Source organism: Oncorhynchus keta, unplaced genomic scaffold, assembly GCF_023373465.1.
Source record: "Oncorhynchus keta strain PuntledgeMale-10-30-2019 unplaced genomic scaffold, Oket_V2 Un_contig_24518_pilon_pilon, whole genome shotgun sequence".
Taxonomy (NCBI): domain Eukaryota; kingdom Metazoa; phylum Chordata; class Actinopteri; order Salmoniformes; family Salmonidae; genus Oncorhynchus; species Oncorhynchus keta.
Window position 1 is genome coordinate 1 of NW_026283953.1, and position 7,952 is coordinate 7,952.

The window sequence follows — 7,952 nt, forward strand, 5'->3', positions numbered from 1 at the left end:
GTCTACAGTATACAGTCTTGTAATGGTAGGATGACTTTAGCTGGTCTATAGTATACAGTCCTGTAATGGTAGGATGACTTCAGCTGGTCTACAGTATACAGTCTTGTAATGGTAGGATGACTTTAGCTGGTCTATAGTATACAGTCTTGTAATGGTAGAATGACTTCTAGCTGGTCTACAGTATACAGTCTTGTAATGGTAGGATGACTTCAGCTGGTCTATAGTATACAGTCTTGTAATGGTAGGATGACTTTAACTGGTCGATAGTATACATTCTTGTAATGGTAGGATGACTTTAGCTGGTCTATAGTATACAGTCTTGTAATGGTAGGATGACTTTAGCTGGTCTATAGTATAAAGTCTTGTAATGGTAGAATGACTTTAGCTGGTCTATAGTATACAGTCTTGTAATGGTAGGATGACTTTAGCTGGTCTATAGTATACAGTCTTGTAATGGTAGGATGACTTTAGCTGGTCTATAGTATACAGTCTGTAATGGTAGGATGACTTTAGCTGGTCTACAGTATACAGTCTTGTAATGGTAGGATGACTTTAGCTGGTCTATGGTATACAGTCTTGTAATGGTAGGATGACTTTAGCTGGTCTATAGTACACAGTCTTGTAATGGTAGGATGATTTTAGCTGGTCTACAGTATACAGTCTGTAATGGTAGGATGACTTTAGCTGGGCTATAGTATACAATCTTGTAATGGTAGGATGACTTCTTGCTGGTCCATAGTATAAAGTCTGTAATGGTAGGAGGACTTTTGCTGGTCTATAGTATACAGTCTTGTAATGGTAGGATGACTTTAGCTGGTCTATAGTATACAGTCTTGTAATGGTAGGATGACTTTAGCTGGTCTATAGTATACAGTCTGTAATGGTAGGATACCTTTTGCTGGTCTATAGTATACAGTCTTGTAATGGTAGGAGGACTTCAGCTGGTCTACAGTATACAGTCTGTAATGGTAGGAGGACTTCAGCTGGTCTCACAGTATACAGTCTGTAATGGTAGGAGGACTTCAGCTGGTCTACAGTATACAGTCTGTAATGGTAGGAGGACTTCAGCTGGTCTACAGTATACAGTCTGTAATGGTAGGAAGACTTTAGCTGGTCTATAGTATACAGTCTGTAATGGTAGGAGGACTTCAGCTGGTCTACAGTATACAGTCTGTAATGGTAGGATGACTTTAGCTGGTCTATAGTATACAGTCTGTAATGGTAGGAGGACTTCAGCTGGTCTACAGTATACAGTCTGTAATGGTAGGTTTTAGATTTGCTAACTTCAAATTCAATGACTCGGGACGTCGGGTTTGATAAGAAAGCTTCTTTTAGTTAAAATACTTGGTTACGTTACATTTAACAACAATGGTTGTGGTACAGAGCAATGCAGGTAAGATGCTGTCGGAAAGTCAGCCACAATTACCGCACCTGCACATAATTGGCGCGTTATCACTCATTCCTTCTCGCAAGGCATTCTGGGACTTGCAGTCAAAAAGCAGAATTCAACACAACCCAATACAATTACATATGCAAATAAATCTAAAGAATTATCTCAAATATATCAGCTCAAAGAATGAACTTAAACATTAACTCAAACACATTAAAGTTACAACAGTAGGAGGACTTACATTACATTTACATTTAAGTCATTTAGCAGACGCTCTTATCCAGAGCGACTTACAAATTGGTGCATTCACCTTATGACATCCAGTGGAACAGCCACTTTACAATAGTGCATCTAAATATTTTAAGGGGGGTGAGAAGGATTACTTTATCCTATCCTAGGTATTCCTTAAAGAGGTGGGGTTTCAGGTGTCTCCGGGAAGGTGGTGATTGACTCCGCTGTCCTGGCGTCGTGAGGGAGTTTGTTCCACCATTGGGGGCCAGAGCAGCGAACAGTTTTGACTGGGCTGAGCGGAACTGTACTTCCTCAGTGGTAGGGAGGCGAGCAGGCCAGAGGTGGATGAACGCAGTGCCCTTGTTTGGGTGTAGGGCCTGATCAGAGCCTGGAGGTACTGAGGTGCCGTCTCCTCACAGCTCCGTAGGCAAGCACCATGGTCTTGTAGCGGATGCAAGCTTCAACTGGAAGCCAGTGGAGAGAGCGGAGGAGCGGGGTGACGTGAGAGAACTTGGGAAGGTTGAACACCAGACGGGCTGCGGCGTTCTGGATGAGTTGTAGGGGTTTAATGGCACAGGCAGGGAGCCCAGCCAACAGCGAGTTGCAGTAATCCAGATGGGAGATGACAAGTGCCTGGATTAGGACCTGCGCCGCTTCCTGTGTGAGGCAGGGTCAGTACTCTGCGGATGTTGTAGAGCATGAACCTACAGGAACGGGCCACCGCCTTGATGTTGAGTTGAGAACGACAGGGTGTTGTCCAGGATCACGCCAAGGTTCTTAGCGCTCTGGGAGGAGGACACAATGGAGTTGTCAACCGTGATGGCGAGATCATGGAACGGGCAGTCCTTACCCGGGAGGAAGAGCAGCTCCGTCTTGCCGAGGTTCAGCTTGAGGTGGTGATCCGTCATCCACACTGATATGTCTGCCAGACATGCAGAGATGCGATTCGCCACCTGGTCATCAGAAGGGGAAAGGAGAAGATTAATTGTGTGTCGTCTACATAGCAATGATAGGAGAGACCATGTGAGGTTATGACAGAGCCAAGTGACTTGGTGTATAGCGAGAATAGGAGAGGGCCTAGAACAGAGCCCTGGGGGACACCAGTGGTGAGAGCGCGTGGTGAGGAGACAGATTCTCGCCACGCCACCTGGTAGGAGCGACCTGTCAGGTAGGACGCAATCCAAGCGTGGGCCACGCCGGAGATGCCCAACTCGGAGAGGGTGGAGAGGAGGATCTGATGGTTCACAGTATCGAAGGCAGCCGATAGGTCTAGAAGGATGAGAGCAGAGGAGAGAGAGTTAGCTTTAGCAGTGCGGAGCGCCTCCGTGATACAGAGAAGAGCAGTCTCAGTTGAATGACTAGTCTTGAAACCTGACTGATTTGGATCAAGAAGGTCATTCTGAGAGAGATAGTGGGAGAGCTGGACAAGGACGGCACGTTCAAGAGTTTTGGAGAGAAAAGAAAGAAGGGATACTGGTCTGTAGTTGTTGACATCGGAGGGATCGAGTGTAGGTTTTTTCAGAAGGGTGCAACTCTCGCCTCTCTTGAAGACGGAAGGGACGTAGCCAGCGGTCAGGGATGAGTTGATGAGCGAGGTGAGGTAAGGGAGAAGGTCTCCGGAAATGGTCTGGAGAAGAGAGGAGGGGATAGGGTCAAGCGGGCAGGTTGTTGGGCGGCCGGCCGTCACAAGACGCGAGATTTCATCTGGAGAGAGAGGGGAGAAAGAGGTCAGAGCACAGGGTAGGGCAGTGTGAGCAGAACCAGCGGTGTCGCTTTGACTTAGCAAACGAGGATCGGATGTCGCCGACCTTCTTTTCAAAATGGTTGACGAAGTCATCTGCAGAGAGGGAGGAGGGGGGATTCAGGAGGGAGGAGAAGGTGGCAAAGAGCTTCCTAGGTTAGAGGCAGATGCTTGGAATTTAGAGTGGTAGAAAGTGGCTTTAGCAGCAGAGACAGAGGAGGAAAATGTAGAGAGGAGGGAGTGAAAGGATGCCAGGTCCGCAGGGAGGCGAGTTTCCTCCATTTCCGCCGGCTGCCCGGAGCCCTGTTCTGACTTCAGCTGGTCTACAGTATACAGTCTGTAATGGTAGGAGTCTGTAATGGTAGGATGACTTTAGCTGGTCTATAGTATACAGTCTGTAATGGTAGGATGACTTCAGCTGGTCTACAGTATACAGTCTGTAATGGTAGGAGGACTTCAGCTGGTCTATAGTATACAGTCTGTAATGGTAGGATGACTTTAGCTGGTCTATAGTATACAGTCTGTAATGGTAGGATGACTTCAGCTAGTCTATGTATACAGTCTGTAATGGTAGGAGGACTTTAGCTGGTCTACAGTATACAGTCTGTAATGGTAGGAGGACTTCAGCTGGTCTACAGTATACAGTCTGTAATGGTAGGAGGACTTCAGCTGGTCTATAGTATACAGTCTGTAATGGTAGGAGGACTTTAGCTGGTCTACAGTATACAGTCTGTAATGGTAGGAGGACTTCAGCTGGTCTACAGTATACAGTCTGTAATGGTAGGAGGACTTCAGCTAGTCTATAGTATACAGTCTGTAATGGTAGGATGACTTCAGCTGGTCTATAGTATACAGTCTGTAATGGTAGGAGGACTTCAGCTGGTCTACAGTATACAGTCTGTAATGGTAGGATGACTTTACCTGGTCTATAGTATACAGTCTGTAATGGTAGGATGACTTCAGCTGGTCCATAGTATACAGTCTGTAATGGTAGGATGACTTCAGCTGGTCTATAGTATACAGTCTGTAATGGTAGGATGACTTCAGCTGGTCTACAGTATACAGTCTGTAATGGTAGGAGGACTTCAGCTGGTCTATAGTATACAGTCTGTAATGGTAGGATGACTTTAGCTGGTCTATGTATACAGTCTGTAATGGTAGGATGACTTCAGCTGGTCTATAGTATACAGTCTGTAATGGTAGGATGACTTTAGCTGGTCCATAGTATACAGTCTGTAATGGTAGGATGACTTCAGCTGGTCTATAGTATACAGTCTGTAATGGTAGGAGGACTTCAGCTGGTCTACAGTATACAGTCTGTAATGGTAGGATGACTTCAGCTGGTCTACAGTATACAGTCTGTAATGGTAGGAGGACTTCAGCTGGTCCATAGTATACAGTCTGTAATGGTAAGATGACTTTAGCTGGTCTACAGTATACAGTCTGTAATGGTAGGAGGACTTCAGCTGGTCCATAGTATACAGTCTGTAATGGTAGGATGACTTTAGCTGGTCTACAGTATACAGTCTGTAATGGTAGGAGGACTTCAGCTGGTCCATAGTATACAGTCTGTAATGGTAGGAGGACTTCAGCTGGTCTACAGTATACAGTCTGTAATGGTAGGATGACTTCAGCTGGTCTACAGTATACAGTCTGTAATGGTAGGAGGACTTCAGCTGGTCCATAGTATACAGTCTGTAATGGTAAGATGACTTTAGCTGGTCTACAGTATACAGTCTGTAATGGTAGGAGGACTTCAGCTGGTCCATAGTATACAGTCTGTAATGGTAGGATGACTTTAGCTGGTCTACAGTATACAGTCTGTAATGGTAGGAGGACTTCAGCTGGTCCATAGTATACAGTCTGTAATGGTAGGATGACTTCAGCTGGTCTACAGTATACAGTCTGTAATGGTAGGAAGACTTCAGCTGGTCTATTTGATCATATCTAGACAAAGCGTTCTGCTGTGATCTACCCTGAAGGAGCAGAGTCAAGACTTGCCTTATTCATTCTTTAATAAATGGTTAAACATATTTGTACGAGGTGTTTCCTTTCTGAAGTAGTGATTATGTAGAAAACATTTACTTGAGAAACAAACATTCTTAGCCAGAGGTAGAGCTAGTTGCAAGAACGCTCGGGTCTCAAAGAGTTAAGTTGAATAACAGGATGTTAGTGTTGGACCTTGTCATATAAGGGCGATGCTTTTTCTTCACGAGACACAACCCACAGTGAGACATTCACATGCAAACCAGGAGTCCGACCACAGTAAGTACTGTTGCTGATCTTTGACTAATACTAATTTATAATAATCAACAGTGCAATCAAAGGAGTTTGTGTGTGTGAACATGTTTAACTATACTTGTGGGGACCAGATTTGGGGGTTAGGGGTTAGAGAAAATGTGTTAGCAAAACAGGACTGTGTGTGTGTGTGTGGGGGTGTTACATAATTACATGTCTTCTTACCCACCTTATTCTTAGATGGAGATTGGTGACATGATTGAGCTCAACAGAGGTCAATACAAACACTGGGCTCTGTACATTGGACATGGAAAGGTCATCCAGTTGGTATCTCCAGGTATGATGTTTTTCTTGAAATGTTTTTGTTGTAGCCGATATTCCAATTCCAGAATTGGGGCAGGGTGTAAACATCATCTGAAGTCAAATGTTAACAGTACTGGCCCAATGCTCTAACCACTAGGCTACCTGCCGTCCCTAACAGCAGAGTACTGGCCCAATGCTCTAACCACTAGGCTACCTGCCGTCCCTAACAGCAGAGTACTGGCCCAATGCTCTAACCACTAGGCTACCTGCCGTCCCTAAAAGCAGAGTACTGGCCCAATGCTCTAACCACTAGGCTACCTGCCGTCCCTAACAGCAGAGTACTGGCCCAATGCTCTAACCACTAGGCTACCTGCCGTCCCTAACAGCAGAGTACTGGCCCAATGCTCTAACCACTAGGCTACCTGCCGTCCCTAACAGCAGAGTACTGTCCCAATGCTCTAACCACTAGACTACCTGCTGCCCCTAACAGCAAAGTACTGGCCCAATGCTCTAACCACTAGACTACCTGCCGCCCCTAACAGCAGAGTACTGGCCCAATGCTCTATCCACTAGACTACCTGCTGCCCCTAACAGCAGAGTACTGGCCCAATGCTCTAACCACTAGACTACCTGCCGCCCTAACAGCAGAGTACTGGCCCAATGCTCTAACCACTAGACTACCTGCCGCCCCTAACAGCAGAGTACTGGCCCAATGCTCTAACCACTAGACTACCTGCCGCCCCTAACAGCAGAGTACTGGCCCAATGCTCTAACCACTAGACTACCTGCCGCCCCTAACAGCAGAATACTGGCCCAATGCTCTAACCACTAGACTACCTGCTGCCCCTAACAGCAGAGTACTGGCCCAATGCTCTAACCACTAGACTACCTGCTGCCCTCAACACCACAGTAAAACTGATATCTGAACGTGGTCGATAGTCAGTTTCTTTATTTCTCATCAGCAAAACACACCTTTTTATTTCCCTCCTGTTTTGTAGATGGACCTTCAAAAGTAGCTTTCTGCAGTTTTAGCTCATCCAGCGGCAGTGTTGCCTGTAAAGGCACGATTACAATAGAGACATTACAGGATGTGACAGCAGGGAATCCTTACAAAATCAACAACTACCTGGATGACGAGTACAAATCCAAGGAGGACTGACGTCATTATGGGGGAAGTGGACAAAATGAGAGGCAGCACAATAAAATATAACCTCCTTGGAAACAACTGCGAGCATTTTGTTACTTTCCTCCGTTACGGCCAATCAGAGTCCCAACAGGTAGCCATGACAGTATAATGAGAGAATATTCTAATTAATGCTTTGCTTGAGGAGATGCACTCCATATTCATTTGTTTTCTGTTTGTATTTTTCCTTATAGGCAGATGACTTCCTGAATAATGTGTTAGCTGGTACTGCAGGCGTGCTTGGTGTACTGAACTGCTGTTAAGGCTTTACAGCTGCTGCAGCAAGCACACTTAGTAAATAATTTCCTGGGTCATTCATGAGTCCATGGAGAATGTCAGTAATGCAAAATGCTGTGTATTGCCTAATGAACAAAGGACCATCTCAAAGACCAATGTGGTTGTGTGGTAATCTTTTCATTAAAATTAAACAGAATATTAAATTAATATACCACCCTTTATATTATTTAAAATGGTTATGGGCTAAACAAAAGAAGACACCTGTACAATGTCAGATACAGTTGAAATGTATTCCATGTTGAGGTTGCCTCCCAATATTAGACTTTCTATATACATCACAGAAAACTGAAATATAACAAACCGGTTGGACATGGAAACAATGGATTTTCTGCAGTTTCAAAAAATATATGTTTATTAGTTATTACATCATGAAAACATGAACATTCCACCCATGAGGCCACTAGAGGGCGATTGACTGCAGAAACAGGATCTATGTAGAATCCTCCCATACAGTTCATGTTAATCATATATTCTGTTATAAAGTATTAGCCCTGTTTTTACTTTTAGGGACAGATTGCAGGAACCAGACTATTCCCCAGATCAGTTGCTGTAAATAAGAATGTGTTCTC

At 44.9% G+C, this 7,952-nt stretch overlaps 1 pseudogene across 1 annotated transcript; it reads left to right on the plus strand.

The window, feature by feature from the left end:
- Positions 1-3,712: 3,712 nt before the first annotated feature.
- On the plus strand, positions 3,713-7,476 carry LOC127922072 (phospholipase A and acyltransferase 4-like; annotated as a pseudogene). Its single transcript, XR_008110381.1, has 4 exons — positions 3,713-5,627; positions 5,841-5,937; positions 6,902-7,180; positions 7,281-7,476. The product of XR_008110381.1 is annotated as a phospholipase A and acyltransferase 4-like (transcript).
- The last annotated feature ends 476 nt before the right edge of the window (positions 7,477-7,952 follow it).